Here is a 20,867-nt window from a genome sequence, read left to right on the forward strand (position 1 = left end):
AAAATGAGGAAATCAAAATTTTTATGGTCATCTTACTGGGTGTGTTTGCTTGTTTGTTTGTTTAAGTGAAAAGAGGGGAGATAGATTTCTGCATATCCCCCAACCAGGATCCACCCAACAACCCATGTCCGGGGCCAATGTTAGAATCAACTGAGCCACTGGCTGTGAGAGAGAGAGAAGGGGGAGAGGAAAGGAGAAAGAAGCAGACAGTTGCTTCTCATGTGTGTCCAGACCAGGGATCAAACCCCAGACATTCAGTTGCCATGCTGACATTCTATCCACTGAGCCAACTAGCCAGGGCCCAAATCTTACCAGTTTTTAAAGAACTAACAACATTCATGCATTAAAATATCTGGACTTAGTTTAATTTTGGTTTGTTTCTTTTACATTATCTGTTTCAAATAGATTATACTATCCATCCACGTGATTATGAGTCTTTTAAGAACAAAAATTTTATCTTCCTTGTCCCGATTTATATTATTACATTATATATGGTATATTGAAGAAAACCAGAAAAGTTTAATTTAATTCAGTTCTAGTTTTATTCTTGATATCATTGAGTTGCAAATTCAGTGTCATGAATTATCTTCCCTAACTCAGTCTGATTGCCTCTTTATCTGTCATCTGGATTAGCTAATAACTTTAAAATATGAAGCAGGTAATCCCCTAAATGCTACATCCATATTTCCATCCACATACCTCACATCCAAAGTCTGCTTCTTGAATACTAATATTTTGAATAATTTTTGTGCCTAGCATTTATAAATTATTGCTTAGGATTGTAGTTTTCTGCAGTTGTTCAGAAAAAGTCCAGTCTTTCTCAGAGTACTATACCACTTAATATTACATTAGACTCTAGATCTGTGCTTTCCAATATGGTAGATGCTGGCCACATGTGGCTATTAAGCACTAAAAATGAGATAGATTAGCTCTCACTGAGATAGGCTGAAAGTGTAAAATACACTCCTACACACCTGTTTTTGTTTGTTTACTTTTTGGATATATGACTAATAGAAATTTAAAATTATATATGTGATTCATATTATATTTCTGTTGGTCAATACCACTCTCGATGAACAAATACCTTTGAATACCTCTTCTTTCTTACTAATATTTTTATATTAATTTTTAAGACTGTGCAACTTTGTCTAGATTAAATTAAATCATGGCTATAAACACAGCCTAAATGTATATGCTATCCACCCCTCTTTCTGGTTGATTTTGATTGAAAAGAGTAAGTTTGGAACAGATGTGAAATATTAAAAACATAGTGTAGTATAACTGGGCAAGCTGATTAATAAATTACGTCTCCATCCACACACACAAGCTGAGCAGCATACTGGAAATCATGTGATATGTCCTGGTGTCTTAGCACAAAGTCAGGGCAAGGTCTATCTGAGAAGTACTGGAGGCAGTTGCTGACTTTAGCAGAATCCACTTATTTCTCAAGGCAGCAATAAAGTCCTTGTTGACAATTTTCCCAGGAAGTTTCTGACAAATAGCTCACACTCTTGTTTACATTTTTGTGATTTAACATCTCACTTAAATTACACAGGTGCACATAAATGAGTTCATTTGATCATGGTAATTCCACTGCCACTAACAGTAGTAAGTAACTCAAAGCAAGAAACAAGCTTGTACTAAAATTTATTACTTTCCTTTATGGATAATGTACTTGAATAAAGCTGTAGTGATTGGTAGTTGCAGTTATTATCATATTTCAGCCCTGGGAGGAACAACAGGAGTAAAATGCTTCTTTAAGTAGTTTTCTTTTATTTTTTGTTTTATTAATTTTATTCACTTATTTTTCTCTCAATCTCTCTCATTTTTTTTTACATTAAAGGCAATCCTAAATGGCTACATTTAGTAGTTATGAATCAATATATATTTTCCCTTTTCATAACATACAAAGAGGCCATGAAATTTGAGTTTTAAAAACATGGGTTATGGCATCCTTTCATATAAATAGCAAACATTCTTTAATAAAAAAGATTTACAACGTTGAATTTTGAATACTATTCTGGTGAAAGTACATAAAAACTTAATAAAGTATCCTATAGCCTGCTTTTTTCTTTGTATATATATTACTACATAAAAATACTATATATTAAGTAAAAGCCTTACTATAGCATGGCAGAATTTTAAAAACACTATAAAAAGGTGTTACTAAGCTTTCAATCCATGAAGTATCAGTTTCTGAAGTACTAAAGTGAAATTATATAGGAAAATTTTACCAAGAGAGATCTAGAACCTCAAGCAAAACTGGAATATTCTAAATGAAACAAGGAGAGAAGAAAGGGGGAACAGAAGACTATTAGATCACACACAAAGTGGTCACTTTGTGTATTTACTGGCATCAGTGTTATCTTATTTCATATTCATCTTATCTCACTTACTTACAAGAATAGTAAAAGCTAGCAGAGGTGAAGTAACTAGCCTGTGTTTCCATGGTTAGCAGTATAAACCCTTGGCTACCAGGCATTCAAATACTGTTCCATTGCATTTTGTTGCCAAGGTCACTATTTGGAAAGTAGCCCGAAAACAAATAGGTATAGGTAGGGCAAATGGTTTAGAGAAGTAAGATGACTCCAAATGATGAAGTCATACTACTATAATTGGTTGGAATCATTGCTGAGAAGAACATGCAAAAATATAGTTTTCAATAATGTTAACTACAGATTAGGTGGTTTGTTGAATACTCTGAACTTCGTTTTCTTCATATTCAGAAAAATTTTGTGACATTGATATTGGTATTACCAATTGATTCATGAAACAGATGCTCTTCAAATTTGAACAATTTTCTCAAAAAGCAAGTAAGTGGCAATAGTCAAAGCAAAGATTATTTGACTTCAAAATTTATTCTGTAAACTACTATGTTATCCCATCTCCAAATTAGCTAGTTACCATAAAAACTGGCAAGAACAAGCCTAAAGAATCATCAGATATAAAGAATTGTCGTCTCATGCCTTAGTTAAAAACAAAAACAAAAACACTTAGTGTATGAGAGAGAAAACTTCTATAAAACTTATCTTTCTCAAAAACAAAGATTGAGGCAAAAATTAACTGGCAATACTTTTGGGGGGTGAGGGAGAGATTCAACCTCAAGGCGTCAAGAATGAAGAAAAGTAAGGTTAGGCAGATAAGAATAGTAAACAAAACAAAAAGGTATACAACCACACCAATCAGTTTTATAATGAGCCACAAAGATACACGGTAAGAATATTCTCATGCCCTGGCCAGTTGGCTCAGTGGTAGAGCGTAGTCCTGGCGCACAGAAGTCCCGGGTTCGATTCCCGGCCAGGGCACTCAGGAGAAGCGCCCATCTGCTTCTCCACTTCTCCCCCTCTCCCTCTCTGTCTCTCTCTTTCCCTCCCGCAGCGAGGCTCCATTGGAGCAAAGATGGCCGGGGCGCTGGGGATGGCTCTTGGCCTCTGCCCCAGGCGCTAGAGTGGCTCTGGTCGCGACAGAGCGACGCCCGGGATGGGCAGAGCATAGCCCCCTGGTGGGCAGAACGTCGCCCCCTGGTGGGTGTGCCGGGTGGATCCCGGTCGGGCGCATGCGGGAGTCTGTCTGTCTCTCCCCATTTCCAGCTCCAGAAAAAAATACAAAAAAAAAAGAACATCAAGAATATTTTCATGAGCAGTCTATTTGCCTGAATCTCACCCATTATGCCTCTGCTCTCAACTCCCTTTCAAAGTTTGCTTCCCAAGAAAGAGATTTTTCTATCTCTCAGGATCTCCTCATCTAGAATAGCATTCACTCAGTCCAGAAGCAGCAGACAAAAGACCACCGCCTTCGGTCATGTGATCGGTTGAGCTCAGGACAGGAATGTATTTGGCTGACTGTGCTTTCAGCAAGAGAGAGCATGGGTTGAAGATTTGAGTAACAGTTTAGACTGAGAAAAACTATGGAGAATAATAAGACATGATGTGTCTTAGAAAAACAGGAAGATAGATGAGACAAAAAAAAATTAAGAGAAAATCATCAAGAGAATAAAAATCATAAAGACGGGGCTAATATAATTTAAAATACTTAATATTTTAAATAAACATTTTAAGCAATTGTGCACTCACATGTAGTTGTAAGGAATAATACAGAGATCCCATTTATCTTTCATGCAATTTCCTATGACAAAATTTTGCAAAGCTATTGTAAGATATCATAATGAGGACATTGACATCAATAAAGTCAATATACAAAATATTTCTATGGCCACAAAAATCTCTTATGCTGCCCTTTGGAGGCCACACTCACTTCCTACTTTCATCATTTCCTCCTTAATGCATGGTAACCATTAATCTGTTTGCTACTTTTATGGTTTTGTCATTTCAAGAATAATTTTAAAACAGAGTTGTATAGTATGCAACATCTCAGGACTGGGTTATTTACTCAGCATAATTCCCTTAAAATTTATCCAGCCTGGTGTGTGTATCAGTAGTTTGTTCCTTTTTATTGGTATGAAAGTACCACAGATTGTTTAACCATTCATCTGTAGAAGGACATCTGGCTTATTTCTTGTTTTTACCCAGTATGAAAAAAGGTGCTATAAACTTTCACGTCCAGTTTTTGTGTGAATGTAAGTTTTCATTTCCCTTGAATAAATGCCTAAGAGTGCAACTGCTGATTCATAAAGTAGCTGCCTGTGAAATTCTTTCAAAAAGAAATTGCCAAAAAATTTTCCAGGGTGGTTATAGCATTTATATTCCCAACAGCAACATGTGAGTGATTTAGTTTCTTTATATCATCACCAGCTTTCTTCTCTCACAATTTTCTAATGTAGCCATTATGATTAGGTATATAATGATAACTCATTGTAGTTTCATTTTCCTTATGGCAAAAGATGTTTAACATCTTTTCATGCGTTTATTTGCCATCTGTATACTTACTTCAGTGAGATGACTATCCATGTCTTTAGCCTATTTTTTAATTGGATTTTTTTCACTGTTGAGTTTTGAGAGTGCTTTATGCATTTGAGATACGAGTCTTCAGTTGCATATGTGGTTTTCAGAATATTCTCTCTAGGTCTGTAGTATGTCTTTCATTTCCTTTTAACAGGTAATTTCACAAAACAAAGTTTTTAACTTTGGTAAAGTCTAATCAATATTACACTTTCTTGGATTGTGTTTTTGTTAAAAAGTCTAAGAATTCCTTGTTTAGCCCTAGGTTCTAAAGATTTTTTCTTATATCTTTCTAAATATTTCATAGCTTTATGTTTTATATTTAAATCCATAATTCATTTTAGGTTAATTTTTGTAAAATATGATATTTAGGTTAAGACTCAGTTTTTTGCTTATGAGTATCCAAATACCATGTGTTTAAAATTTTATCTTTCTTTCCTTAAACTACTCCTTGGTCAAACATTAGTTGGTGTATTTGTCTGAAACCACTCCTGGGTTCTCTGTTCTGTTCCATTTGTTCATCACTTCACCAAACACCACACAATCTTGATTACTGTCACTACATTTGTCTCAAAATCAGACAAACTTATTTCTCCCACTTTTTTCATCTTTTCCCCAAAATTTTTAACTATTCTAAGTCCTTTAAAATTCTATGTAAATTTTAGAAACAAAGTCTTGTAAAAAATCTATAAAAATCTTTCTGATATTTTGATAAAAATTGTGTTAAACTTGTATATCAATTTCAGTAGAATTGACATATTTGCTAAACTGAATATGCTGTCTTCCAGTTCACAAACACAGTGTGTCCCTCTATTTATTTAAATATTCTTTGAATTCTTTTATCAGTACATTGTAGTTTTTATCATATATGTCCTGTAGGAGTTTTATTAAATTAAAACCTAAGTATTTTATATCTATGTTAATGATTACAAACAGTATTGTATTTTAATTTGAGTTTTCATGTGTTTCTTGCTAGTTTATGTAAGTATAGTTGATTTCTGTTTGTTTGTTTATTTATTTATTTATTTTGTATTTTTCTGAAGCTGGAAACGGGGAGAGACAGTCAGACAGACTCCCGCATGCACCCGACCGGGACAGGGATCCACCTGGCACGCCCACCAGGGGCGACGCTCTGCCCACCAGGGGGCGATGCTCTGCCCCTCCGGGTGGTCGCTCTGCCGTGACCAGAGCCACTCTAGCGCCTGGGGCAGAGGCCAAGGAGCCATCCCCAGCACCTGGGCCATCTTTGCTCCAATGGAGCCTTGGCTGCGGGAGGGGAAGAGAGAGACAGAGAGGAAGGAGGGGGTGGGGGTGGAGAAGCAAATGGGCGCTTCTCCTGTGTGCCCTGGCCGGGAATCAAACCCGGGTCTCCCACACGCCAGGCCGACGCTCTACCACTGAGCCAACCGGCCAGGGCCTGTATATTTATTTTTTTATCCGATGATATTGATTTACTCATTTATTCATTTTAGGAGATTTATTTTTTAGTTTTTTCTAGATTCTTTGGTATGTTTTACATAGACAGTCATGTCTTCTGTAAATAAGTACTTAAGTTTTTCAACATTAACAATAATGTCAGCTGTTAGTGTTGGGAAGTATACTTTATCATATTTAGAAAGTTCTTGAATCCTACTTTTCTGAGAATTTCTTACTATAAATGAATGTTAATTTTTAGATGTTTTTAATGCTTAGATTTATATAATCATATGATTTTTCTTTTTTAGCTCATCAATATGGTGGTGCAATAAATTGAACATTTGTATTCCCTAAATTTCATATGTTGTAATCTTAACCCTTAATGTGATTGAATTAGGAGAAGGAGCCATTGGGAAATAATTAGGTTGTAAGAGTGGAGCCCTCCTAAATGGAATTAGTGCCCACATAAAAGGTTTTTAGGTGCAATTGGGGGTGAGAATAAAAAAAATATCTACTCAGTCTTCCCTGAAGAAGAAGCCATCTTCACTATTTACTTTTTAGAAATTTGTAAATTCACAAATAAAATATGACTATTAACTAGGATACTTAATTAATCAGACTATTTCATTTACCAAGTAGATAATGCATTTATTAAATAATGAAAGCATAACTATATTGAGTCTCAAAGTAATGTTAGCCAATATTTAAAGAGCGTTTTCTCTGTGTTAGGTAGCCTGAAAAATACTTTAAGGTAAATTATTTAATTTACTTTACAGAGAAACCCTATATGGTAGACATCATTATGTCTTTCAGTTTAGAAGTAAGGAAATGGGGGTTAATGAAAATTAAGCATTATTTCTGAAGGTCTTTCAGCTAGAAAAAGGGTGAAACAGCTTTTCAACCCAGGTAGTTCTTATTCCAGGACCAGTGTTCCAAACCATTATGCTTATGCATATTTTTTTCCTCTGCCAAGGGCAATCTATGTCCCCTTCTCCGCCTCAAAAGCTCATCCTTAAAGCTCCAGCTCAAAAATCATGTCCTTTGTGAAATATTCCTTAAAGCTATGCTTGTTCTTTTTATCCTTTGCTCACCTACAACTATTTATCCACATATCATTTCCATGTTCAGATATTTCCATTATCTGTTGTGTCTGTTTCTTTCACTATACAGGGTATTCCTTGAGAAGAGGCATTGTGGCCCACTCAGTTCTTACACAACCTCATACATATCAACATTATAGTAGTTACCCAAAGACTATTTGAATATAACTAAATAAATGCATAAATAAATTAATATATTTATCAATCTAAATTTCACAAAGTACATAATATGCTTTTTTTATAGGAAAAGGATGTATGGCCTGTGTATTCTGATCTGATAGTGGAATATAACAATAAGTGCAAATTTATAATAAGGAATGGCCTGTGTATTCTGATCTGATAGTGGAATATAAGAATAAGTGCAAATTTATAATAAAGTTTGTCACTGCACATTAAACCAGACTTTGAAAATTGAAGCAATGTGAGATATAAAGTATATTTTGTTATTTAAACTGAGAACCAAAATGAGAAGCATTACAATGTAGTAGAAAACTGAAAGGAAGGCTTTGACCAGATATCTCTGGGTTTAAATCTTTACTTCTCTACATGCTAGTTCTGTGAATATGATATTGTCATTTAAATTCTAGATTTCTCATCTGTGCAATGACAGTAATTTCTATCTCAAGTTAAATATAAATATTAAATAATTGAATGTATATAAAAATGGTTAATGCAAGGTAGTTTCTCATGGTTCTCCAATGACTGTCTTTCAACTCTCAAGTTTTTAGATCAAAAGACGTTTGCTCTGAAAACAATAAGGCCCTGGCCAGTTGGCTCAGTGGTAGAGTGCCTGGTGTGTGGATGTCCCGGGTTTGATTATTAGTTAGGTCACACAGGCCATCTGTTTCTCCACCCCTCCCCCATCTCTCTCTCTTTCTCTCCCTCTGTCTTCCCCTCTGCAGCCATAGCTCAATTGGTTCAAGTGCATAGGCTCTGGGCACTGAGGATGGCTCCGTGAAGCCTCCATCTCAGGTGCTAAAAATATCTTGGTTGGGAGCATGGCCGCAGATGGGCACAGCATCAACTCCAGACAGGGGTTGCTGAGTGGATCTTGGTTGGGGCACATGTGGGAGTCTGTCGCTCTATCTCCCCTCCTTTCACTTGGAAAAAGAAGAAAAAATAAATAAAATGAAATATAAAAAAAAAAACCAATAAAAAAGCAACATTTGCTATAGTAGTAATAGTAGAAGTATTTCATTCTCCATTGAGAAGATCTAATGAGATCAACAATTGGTCGCATTATTTATCTAAAATTTGATAATGCTCTTCTAACTACTTTATGTTATGCCCTTAACCACTTTGATTTGAATCACATTTTTGTACTTTTCAAAGTTCGGTTTTTGGGATACTTCATATTTTTACTAAAAGGTGCCTAGAAAGATGAAACCTGGGAAGGCCAAAAGACAAGTAGAGAGTTGGTATAGACAGCTATTTCTATGCTTCTGACTCCTCATTATGAGGGCAATATCCTAACCCAGTGGTCGGCAAACTCATTAGTCAAAAGAGCCAAATATCAACAGTACAATGATTGAAATTTCTTTTGAGAGCCAAATTTTTTAAACTTAAACTATATAGGTAGGTATATTGTTAATAATTTAATTAGGGTACTCCTAAACTGGCCTTTGCCAAAAACGTCCTCACTCAGATTGAGCCGCATGTGGCTCTTGAGCTCTGGTGTGCCGACCACTGCCCTAACCCTTCTAGAACTAATTGGCATTTGTGGTTTTAGCATCTCTGTTGACAGAGAAGAGTGGCAGAAATGCTATTACACAACTGTTTGCTTTTTTTTTTTACATTGATTCCTGAAAGATGATTCTTTCTAGAGGTGAGTCTTCCTGAATGGATAATTACTACAGGAGATGTAAAAAATGAGAGGTCAGAATTTAAGGCATAACATTATTACTCTACAAAATAAAATAAAACTGGCTAGAGTGAGTTAGTAACCTATGCTTGTATGCTAGCAAAAGGCATAAGGGTCAAGAATAAAATAACATGTAGCTCTTAAGTAAATAGAAATGTTTTTTCCTAGATCAATTTTCAGGGCTGCAAGACAAGTAAGTCCAGCCACTCGAATGGTGCTATTATACTTTAAAGAACATGTGTCCTGTGGTTTACATTCTTCTTTTAAAAAAGAAATAGAACATAAAAATAAGCATTTCTTCAAGATGTTGACTTTCATAAAGAATTTGAAATACAACCTGTACAAGACCAAAATTTATGTATTGTGCATAACCTGTTCTTTCTCTGGAATCCTCTTGTCTGTTTTGATGACTCTGTCATAAAATCACTTTCATACAAGAAACCTCAGATTAGATATAGCAACTTATCATTCATAGATTCAATTGTTCATCTAGTCTGGTTGATTTCCCTTTTAAACATCTCTTAAATTTACTTCTATCCCCTGTTTGCAGAGCCACCATCTGAGATCAGGCACTCTGCGTTATGGCCTAGATGATTGCAATAGCCTCTGCTGCAGCCAGATAGTTGCCCTTATGTCCTCTTTTTCTTTGTCTCAGCAATAAAAATCTTAAATTTAGTGGGATATATAACTTCCAAGAATAATAATTGCATTTTTTGCCTTTTTTTTTATAATTAGATGTGGCTGTTTGGAGGCTAAATTTTAACCAATAGGATGTAATAAGAAATAGTACGAGCAAATTTTGCAAACTCTCCTTAAGGGGAGGTGACATGACATGTTTTTCTCATTTTTTCATCCCTTCTGTTAGCTAGAATATAGTATGTGTGATAGATAGAAATGTAACAATCATCTTGGACCATGTCATAAATGCCTCATATTGAGGATGGTAATGTAACAATATAGAAAAAATCTAAATTCTTTTCAAATGAGGAATCATTTTGATAACCTTAGACCGAAACAAAAACTTAATAATCAGAACATCTTAATGCTTTCCTTTGTCTCACTCTTATATCTCTCCAGGAGAGGGAAGCACTGACTGTGCTTTCTGAAAAAGAAATGTCAGCATGTTATTCCCGTGTTTAATGCCTTTCACTTATAGAAAAGTCCAAAATGATTACTAAAGAAACCAAAGTCCACACTGATCTAGTTCCTACATCCCTTGTCTGTCCAGGACCCCCTGCAGCCAACTCATCAATTATCTTCTAGTCACTCTGAACTATTTGCTTCCTAAATATACCATGTTCTTTCTTAATTATCACCTATTTTTAACATCACAGCAAAATAGCCCTATTGAAAACTAATTCAGGTGTTGTCACTTTTTAACTCAAAACTTCCAGTGACCTCCCATTTCACTCAAAGAATTTACTATGGCCTCTTAAGCCTTACTGGACATAGGGATTTATTATATGTAGCTTCTCCAATTTTCTTGCTTATACTGCTCCAGGTACTTCTTGCCATCTTGCTGATCTTTGAACATGAAATATACGGTTCAACTTTAGGGACCTTTGCACTGCCAGCTCATTTATTTGAAATGCTCTTTCTTGAATATATTTCTTCTCATATCACCTTTTCAGTAAGGTTTTCCTTGACCACTTTATCAAAAATTAAAATCTTCTTTTTCTACACTAATTCAAATAATGAATTTCACTTTGCCGTTTTATTTTTTCTATAAACACTTATCACTTTAACATATCAAGTAATTTATTTCTTTATTATCTGACTCTTTTGACCCTAATAAATATAATCCACATTGAAAGAATATTTTCTGTTGTTCAGAACTACTTCTCCAGAGCCCAGAATACTGCCTGCCACATAGTAAGTGCTTAATAACTATTCATTAATATTAATAGCTTTCCCCAATTTATGGTGAATTCTTGCTTTAAATACCAAAAGATAAGTCCATGAAGACTTTCATGACTCTGTCTTTCCCAACACAGATTCATAACCACAATGTTATCATTTTGTACATGTATATTTTTTGTAAGAATAGAGTATTTTTAAATAAAAATAAAACTTTAAATCAATAATTTAAATTTATAATGAGACATTTGTTATTATAATTGGCAGTGAGCTCTATGAGGAATAATTTTATCTTTCTATGCAATGATCTCTGATTCAGACTCTGGGTGTGAGAAGGTCATGTTCGTAAGGGTCATGTTTTCATACTCATTGCTGCTAATGAAGCTGGAAGTCACTAAGTGTGCATTTCATGTTTGAAAGTAGGCAATTCATGGTCTGAAGTTATGTAGTCTGGTGGTCTTTCACATTCTGACTGATGTGGGAGTTAATAGGACAATGTTTTCCGTCTAAGCATGCAGAAATCTTCAATAACATTTATATCATTGCTTATAATTATGTATATATTTTATGTGATTATTGTATATATGTATATATAACATATGTCTGTATATATCCTATAATATCTATTTTATTTGAATGTAATAATGTATATATTTGTTTGTTCCCTTATTGAGAGCAGAAACTCCTTGCTTTATTTATTTATTTTTTCATGAAAATGTGTAACACATAGTAGAAAGCATGAGTATAATTTGAAGATCTTTTGGCTATTAGTGACAGAAAACATAGATGCAGTTTGGCTTAACCAATAAAATTTAAGGTGGATTCTACGTTTAATGTTATTTGGCTAAATATGTCATTCAAGATCCATATTTTTTCCATCTGTATTCTCTGTTTACTTAGGAACAACTTTGTTCTGAGGGCAAATCACTTAGAGTTGCAACACAGCTGTCAGAACACTCAGATTAATGTGACCCATTGTCACTGTTCTTAGAAAAAAGAGACAGGTACAGTTATGGTGGGAGAAAAAGAACAATGAAAGGGAAATAATATTCTCTTCCCCTATCATGAAAAATTAATCCATTTCTTCACAAATCTATCCCTGAACCAAAAAGATTCCATAATATGTTTGGTCAGCATATTTCCTAGAATTGTAGATGGGATAAAGACCTAAAAAAACTAGTGCTTTTGGGAGGAAGGAATGATGAATATTGAAACAATTGACATTAATTAAGCAATCAATGCTCATTAAATATATAGTGGTATTTAGTACTATTTGTTGGATTAATGTTCATTGAATGCTTACTCTTAGAGACTTGTAAATATTCAATTTAAGAGCTTTGCAGAAATTTTATCAAACAAATAATATTGATATTTTATAATAGCATCTTTCAAAATAATATTCAATTTCCTAATAAATTATATTTTTATTTATTATAATATTCTTTTGAAGTCACATAGTTTTTTATTTTTGCATTGTCTATTCCTGTTCATTTTTGCTTAAAATCCACTGTATCCTATTTCCAGATTAATGCTTAACCTTTAAATTTTATATTATAATTTTATTTTGTCCCTTTGGGAAAATAATAATATCTAATTGAAAGTCCTGTCCTTCCCTAAATCCTTCCATAAATTCTAAACAGATCCCTGTTTCCAGTGATTCCTCACATTTGAAGCACCATAAAGCCTAATCCCACTGTTGGACTCTTGTGACATCAAGTCCTTTCTCATTTCACTAAGAATCTACTTTGTTCTTGGCAATGTCTTGAAAACACAAATAACTTGCCACCTATCATGGCTAACTTGCTCATTTTTGAGCTATGCTTATATAAATTCTAGTATATATCTCTCTATCATTTCCATGCAGAAACTATAATATATTTCACATTCTCTTAATCCACATGGTTATATGGCTATTCCTGATTCACCTGACCTGACCCCACATGTCAAAATAATACCAGGTTCCACTTACATCCAAGTGCTATAAACTTCTTTAAAGTCCTCTAACTCAATTCACTTAGAGAATCTCTGTGTTATTGTCATTTCTTGGAAATGAATCATAAAATGGTCTATCCATTCCTTCTAGACTCATATTGCCTACCAGGAGATTAAAACAAAATTTTCTTATGCATTTAGAAATAACCTCTGAATCACCTTCCCCTAAAAATTCAATTTTTTCACACTAAAGGAAATGTTATATTTTAACAATCAATACTGCTAAGCAAAGCATTCCTGTAATTCAACATTAAGACACAAACTGGTACAATAAAAAGGATGTAGGTGTATGAGACAAAAAAGCCTAGATTTAAATGGAAGTAATGACCCCTATCATCTATGTGACTTGGTGAGTTATTTAAATTTAAGAAGTTCCTTTTTTTTAATATTGAAATAAAAATATAATCATTTTTATTAAAAGAGTGTAGTAAAGACTGGAAGTATTTTGGAGGATAAAACATTGCCTGGTACAAAATAGGGGGAATCAAAACATCAAAAACTATTAATAGACTTATTATATTCAAGACTATAGAAGCTTTTCACAGCATTTATCAATATAATGCTATTATTGGATGGATATAGCAGAGGAACTTCTTTAGTATAATGCTTTAAATCTCTGTTTATATCTTCCTATTATAAACCATATAATTTTGACTGTAAGGGTAAAATTAAAACACACATTTTATTTTAAAGAAAAACATAACTTTCACAATAGAAACAATTACTGCAGTGTTTTAATAGTTTTAGAAAATAAACTTGAAAAATATAAAATATTTTTCTGAAAGTTTCAGTGTGTAAGTCTATGATGGAGCACAAAAACAAAACAATCAATTTTATGTATGGAAAATTTAAGGCTAAGGATATATCAAGCACAAGTGATCATTTTTTATTAAGACAACAATCAGTCATCAAAAGTGAGCTCAGTGTTTCACTCTAAAGCTGTGGAGAAAATATAAAATTCTTAAGGACTAAAACTCAAAATGACTCCATGTATTTACAAATAATGATGGTGATATCATTTGTTTACTGGGCTCCCTTTATATCACAGACACTGTACTGAATTCTTTGAGTCTGTGAGATCAATGAGTCTATATAATAGATATTCTTCTTATATTACAGAAGAAGAAACTGAGACTGGAGAAGTGGAAATGATTTGTACACATGCTGATATTTGGCTGGAAGTCAGGAATCTATGATAATTCTTAATTTCACTCTACTGTATCAACTTAGTAAAATAAACCAGCCAAAACTCAAGGGTAGTAAATAAATAGATGGGTTAAAATATTTAGAGATGACATCAGAGTAATGGCATCATAAGAGATACCTCTGATCTCTCTCCTTGAAATTTCAACAAATTGAACAACTATAATGCAGAGAAGCAACCCCAGCTGGGCTCTCAGGCTGGCCTGAAAGATCTGCATACCAAATAAACTAAAGGTGGAAAGGGTTGAGAAGGGATGGAGAAAGATAAGACACACTCATGTTTAGCTCCAGAGAAGAGAGAGGTCTGGACTGTTTCGGATTTTGTCCACTGGGGCTCTGGAGAGGGTAGAAGCCAGGGGTGACTGTTTTTATTGTTGTTGTTTTATTTTTCTGGTGCTCCAGAGAGAATGGAAGCTAAGGGTGTTTGGGTTTTGTCTCCTAGGAATCCAGACAAGGGAGAAGCACAGAGTGACTGGGTCTTCTTTTGCCCAGAAGGAGTGGTGAAATTGAGGGGCTAAAGAGGAGATACTAGACCAAGAAGTGGCAAAACAAAGGGTCACGGCAAGTGTTCCTGTGGTCTCCTGGCAGCTCACACTGGGTACAGAGACAGAGAAAACCAAAGTATGTATGCCCCAGCCTCCCAGAACTTGTCTCCCTCACTTTGTTGGATACTGAGAGTGGCAATGAAACCCACAGCTAACTCTCTAGAGCAACATTCTCCTCTGAAGAACAGAAGTGTTCTGTGTCTGGTCCCCTGGTCTGTTGAGACATGTGGAGGATCACAAGGAGGCTTGAGATCACCATTACTAAAAGAATAAAGTCCTTACAACACACCTCACCCAGCCATGTGACTGCAGTCCCATCAATATCACTGCAACAGCTACATTCAGCAGAAGTCAACCAAGAAATTTCACAAAGCTAAAACTTGTAATACAGTGACACCTACTTAAAGAAAACAGAAAACCTTGTCAAAACTGAAATCTTTTTTGTTCCTTTTGAATTTTATTCTCTTTAACTTTTATATTTTTTAATTCTTAATTTTTGTGAGTGTTTTTTCTTTAAATTTTTTTTTGGTTTTTGCACTTTATATTTTGTATTTTCTCTTTTTTACTTGTCATTATTACTATTTTTGTGTGACAGAGACAGAGAAAAAGAGAGACAGAGGGACAAACAGCAAAGGAGATAGATGAGAAGCATCTATTCTTTGTTGCAGCTCCTTAGTTGTTCATTGATTGCTTTCTATATGTACCTTGACCTGGGGCTACAGCACAGCACGTGACCCCTTGCTCAAGCCAGCGACCTTGAGCTCAAGTCAGCAACTCTGGGCTTCAAACCAGCAACCATGGGGTTATTTCTGTGATCCCATGATAAAGCCAATGACCTCATGCTCAAGCTGGTGAGCCAGTGCTCAAGCCAGAAGAGCCCCAGGCTCAAGCCAGCAAACTCGAAGTTTTGAACCTTGTTCCTCCGAAATCCAGTCTGATGCTCTATCCACTGTGCCACTACCTGGTCAGGCTATTTGTCATTATTTGTCAAATTGTGTATTTTACTGTATTTTTTATTTTTATTTTTCATTTTTTAGTTGTTTTTTGTTAGAGTTCTTAACAACACCATGCCCAAATGACATCAAGGAAAAAGAAATCAAGTACTGTGTCTACAAAAAAAGATAATAGTTCAGAAAGAAAAGAAAATATCCAGAAAGCAAGCTCAATCACATGGAAATCGTGAAGTTAAACAATAGAGTATTCAAAATTGAAGTTCAAAAAATACTCAATGAGATGCAAGAAAACATTGATAGGCAATATAATGAGCTCAAAAAACAAATTAATGAAAAAAATGAGTACTTCACCAAGGAGATAGAAACATTAAAACCAGAAATGAAGAACTCAATACATGAATTTAAACCTGAGGTAGCAAGTTTAGCTAATAGAATAGCAAGATAGAGGAAAGAATCAGTGACATTGAAGACAAAAAAAAAAAAAAAAACAGAGATGCTACAGAGAGAAGAAGATAGAGATTCATGATTTTTTTTTAAAATGATAGTGCTCTATAATTTTCTGACTCAATCAGAAATAGCTGTATAAAAACAATGGTATATCAGAAGAAATAGAGAGGGAGAAGAGAATAGAGAGCCTATTCAAACAAATAATTGATGGGAACTTCCTAAGCCTATAGGAAGAGTTAGATCCTCCAATCCAAGAAGCAAACAGAATGCCAAGTTACCTCAACCCAAAGAGATCTTCTCCAAGGCACATCATAATAAAATTGTCCAAAATTAATGACATAGAAAGAACCCTCAAAGCAGATAGGGAAAAGAAGAACATAAAGATAAAGAATGTTCCATGAGATTATCATCAAATTTCTCAGCCAGAAGAGAGTAGACCCAAACATTCAAAGTACTGAAAAAAAGAAAAAAAAAAGAAATACCAGCTAAGAATACTATTTTCATCAAAGCTATTGTTCAAATATAAAAGAGAAATAAAAACCTTTGCAGACATACATAAGCTGAAAAAATTTATCACCAGAAACCCTCCACTGCAGGAAATGTTCAAGCAGGTTATTCAATCAAGTACAAAGAACAAAAAAGTTAAAACTATAAGTAAAATCTCCAACAAGTTTACAATAATACCAAAGATAATCTGTGAAAACAACATAAAAGTGGTGAGGATAAAGATCTGCAGTAGCAAAGGAGGATGGAGTGCAGAAGCAGTCACACGACAAAGGACTTTTGTATATATGAAAATTTTTCTCCTAGAAACTAATGGTAACCACCCACGAAGAAGCCACTACTGAAACACATAGCTTAAAAAAAAAAAAAAGAGAGACAGGGGCTAGATGTATGGAATATCACTAAATAAGAACAAGTGACAGGCATACAAAAGAGAAGAACCCAAAAGACACAGATTTACCAAAAAATAAAACATAAAATGGCTATAGAAAATCTTCAAGAATCAATAATTACCCTAATTGTAAATGAACTGAACTCACCAATAAAGAGACACAGAGTAGCAGATTGGATCATAAAAACAAAACCCAACTATATGATGCCTTTAAGAAACACATCTAAAGTGCAAGGACAAAAGTAGACTCAAAGTGAAAGGTGAGAAAACAATTCTCGAATCAAATAATACCCAATGAAAAGCAGGTGTAGTCATACTAATATCTGACAATGCTGACTTCAAGACAACAAAGGTAACAAGAGACAAAGATGGACATTTCTAAATGATAAAAGGGACATTTTATGAAGAAGATATAATACTTCTTAATATATATGCATTGAATCAGGGAGCACCAAAATATATGACACCTACTAACTCATCTAAAAATAGAAACAGACAAAAAACACAATCATACTTGGAAATCTCAACAGACCATTCACAGCTTTAGATAGACCATCCAAACAGAAAATCAATAAAGATATATCAGCTTTAAATGATACACTAGACCAAATGGACATAATAGACATTTGTCACAGTGACAACGAATTACCCGGAGACCAGATGACATGCTCCAAGGGACCGAGGGGAGTAAACAGCTCTGGTCAGCAGAATGAAGGACTAAAGCTCTGTGTCCAGCCTTACTAGGATATTTATTTGCCAGTACAAATAGGTCAAGGAAACAGACAGTAGAAGTTTTCAGGGGATGAAGTAAAGGGCAAGGGACATACTAACTTTTAATCTTTGTTCTGAGAGTCTAAACAGTTTTCTGTTGCTAAATGTTATCCTGCTATTTTTCTGTTTCCATTACAGGATCAGAGAGGCCCCTGGACTCTCATCTACTCAGGGTTTTTGCCCTAAGATGCTTTGTTGTTTCTGTTTTCCTAACTCTGCATATTTTTATAACATAGTCTTACAGATTTTTTTTTGGTGACAGAGACAGTGAGCCACAGAGAGAGGGACAGATAGGGACAAACAAACAGAAAGGGGAGAGATGAGAAGCATCAATTCTTCATTACAGCACCTTAGTTGTTCATTGAATGCTTTCTCATATGTGCCTAGACTGAGGGACTACAGCAGCCCTAGTGACCCTTTGCTCAAGCCAGCAACGTTGGGCTCAAGCTGGTGAGCCTGCGCTCAAGTTAGCAACCTTGGGGTTTTGAACCTGGGTCCTCCTTTTCCTAGTCCAATGCTTATCTACTGTGCTACCACCTGATCAGGCTCTTACAGATATTTATAGAACATTTCATCCCAAACATCAGATTGTACATTCTTTTCCAAAATACATGAGACATTTTCAAGATAGACAATATACTGGCCACAAAACTAATATCAACAAATTCAGGAAGATTGAAATTATATCAAGCATATTTTCTGAACTTCAGGTTATGAAGTTAGAATTCAACTGCAAAAAGGAAGTATATAAACCCATACAAATTTGAAAACTAAACAATATAGTTCTAAAAAATGACTGTGTTAAAGAAGAATGAAAAACAGATCAAAACATATATACAGACAGCCTGACAAGGCAGTGGCGCAGTGGATAGAGCGTCGGACTAGGATGCGGAAGACCCAGGTTTGAGACCCCAAGGTCACCAGCTTGAGTGCAGGCTCATCAGGTTTGAGCAAAAGCTCACCAGCTTGGACCCAAGGTCACTGGCTTGAGCAATGGGTTACTTGGTCTGCTGAAGGCCTGTGGTCAAGGCACATATGAGAAAGCAATCAATGAACAACTAAGGTGTCACAACACACAACAAAAAACTAATGATTGATGCTTCTCATCTCTCCATTCCTGTCTGTCTGTCCCTGTCTATCCCTCTCTCTGACTCTCTCTCTGTCTCAGTAAAAAAAAAAAAAACCCACAAAAAAATAACATATATACAGACAAAGGAGAATGATAACAAAATGTCTGGTATACAATGAAAGCAATAATAAGAGGAAGTTTATTTCATTACAGGCTTATATCAAGAAACAGAAGAGATCACATGTAAACAACCTAAATCATATCTTAAAGAAATAGAAAAAGAAGAACAAAAGCAACCCAAATTCAGCAAAAAGAGGGAAAAAGTAAATATTAGAGCAGAACTAAATGAAATAGAGAACAAAAAGAACTATAGAAAAAAATTATACAATAAAGAGCTGATCCTTTGAAAAGATCGATAAAACTGACAAACACCTAGTTACACTCACTAAGGGAAAAAGAGAAAGGACTCATATAAACAAAATCTGAAATGAAAAAGAAGAAATTACCACTACAACACAGATATACAAAGGAACAGACTAGAGTACTATAAAAGATTATATGACACGAAATTTAACAGACTAGAAGAAATGCATGTTATTAAAACTATAAAGTCTTCTTAGACTGAATCACAAAGAAGTAGCAAACATAAGTAAACCCAAAGACAAGAAGGAAATAAAAACAATTATTTATTTTTTATTGATTTTAATTTATTGTGCTTACATAGATTCTTGTGCCCCACCAAATATGTCCCCTCCCCACACCCGTGTTTTCCTCAACATCCCCCTTCCCCCCCACCCACAACACCATCTCCCCTTCACTCCAGGATTTGCTTTTCTGCTCTCTATAATGCTGTGTTGTGTATATATAATTTCACCAATCTCTTTCCCTTCTCTGATCCCATCCTATCATCTCCTTTTCCTCTGTTTGCTTACCCTCTGGTCCCATTGATCCCACCTCTGCCTCTATCCCGTTCCTTAGTTTACATTGTTCATTGGATTCCTCAAATGAGTGAGGTCATATGATATTCTTCTTTCTCTGCCTGGCTTATTTCACTTAACATAATAGTTTGCAGGTCTATCCATGTTGTCACAAAAGGTAAGATTTCTTTCTTTTTCATGGCCTCATAGTATTCCATTGTGTATATGTAACACTGCTTTTTAATCCACATGTCCACTGACAGACACTTGGATATCATCTCACACCAGTCAGAATGGTGCTCATCAACAAAACAATACAGAATAAGTGCTGGCGAGGATGTGGAGAAAAGGTAACCCTCCTGCACTGCTGGTGGGAATGCAGACTGGTGCCGCCACTGTCGAAAACAGTATAGAGATTCCTCAAAAAATTAAAAGTGGAACTGCCATTTGACCCAGCCATCCCACTTTTAGGAATATATCTTAAGAATATCATATCACTGATTCAAAAGAAGAAATGCACCCCCATTTTATCGCAGCATTGTTTACAATAGCCAAGATCTAAAAACAACTATTTAAAACCTCCTTAAAAATAAAATTCCAGGACCAGATGGCTACACTAGTGAATTCTAATGAACATTCAAAAAGATATCATACTTATCTTTCTCGAAGTCTTCCAAAAAATAGAAAAATATACAATACTCCCTAACTAATTTTTCGAGGCAATATAAACCTGACACCAACACCTGGCAAGGACAACACAAAATAAGAAAACTACAGACTAATCTTTCTAATAAATATAGATGCAAACATCTTAAATAAAATATGAGCAAATCAAATACAACAATATATTAAAAGTAATACATCACAATCAAGTGAGATTTATTCCAGAAGCACAAGAATGGTTCAACATATGCAGATTGATCAATGTAATATACCACATCAA

The sequence above is a fragment of the Saccopteryx leptura genome, chromosome 2 (genome assembly GCF_036850995.1).
Source record: "Saccopteryx leptura isolate mSacLep1 chromosome 2, mSacLep1_pri_phased_curated, whole genome shotgun sequence".
In the NCBI taxonomy this organism is placed as follows: domain Eukaryota; kingdom Metazoa; phylum Chordata; class Mammalia; order Chiroptera; family Emballonuridae; genus Saccopteryx; species Saccopteryx leptura.